The following is a 350-nucleotide window of genomic DNA, read 5'->3' as shown; positions in this document are numbered from 1 at the left end:
TTATAGGTGCCTGCCACCGCACCTGACTAATTTCTGTATTTTCAGTAGAGACAGGGTTTCACCATGTTGGCCAGGCTGGTCTTGAACTCCTGACCTCGGGTGATCCATCTGCCTTGGCCTCCAGAAGTGCTGGGATTACAAGTGTGAGCCACCGTGCCCGGCAGGAAGCTGCTTAATAATGCCTGCAAGGAGAGTTCGAGACCAGCCTGGGAAACATGACTGTCATATACAAAAATTAGATGGGCACCTGTAGTCCAAGCTACTTGGGAGGCTGAGGTAGGAGGATAGCTTCAGCCAGGAGGTCAAGGCTGCAGTGAGCCGGGATCATACCACTGCTCTCCATCTCCAGC

Source organism: Cebus imitator, unplaced genomic scaffold, assembly GCF_001604975.1.
Source record: "Cebus imitator isolate Cc_AM_T3 unplaced genomic scaffold, Cebus_imitator-1.0 Scaffold181, whole genome shotgun sequence".
Lineage (NCBI taxonomy): Eukaryota > Metazoa > Chordata > Mammalia > Primates > Cebidae > Cebus > Cebus imitator.
The sequence above is the reverse complement of the archived record's forward strand: the minus strand, read 5'-3'. Positions refer to the sequence as shown.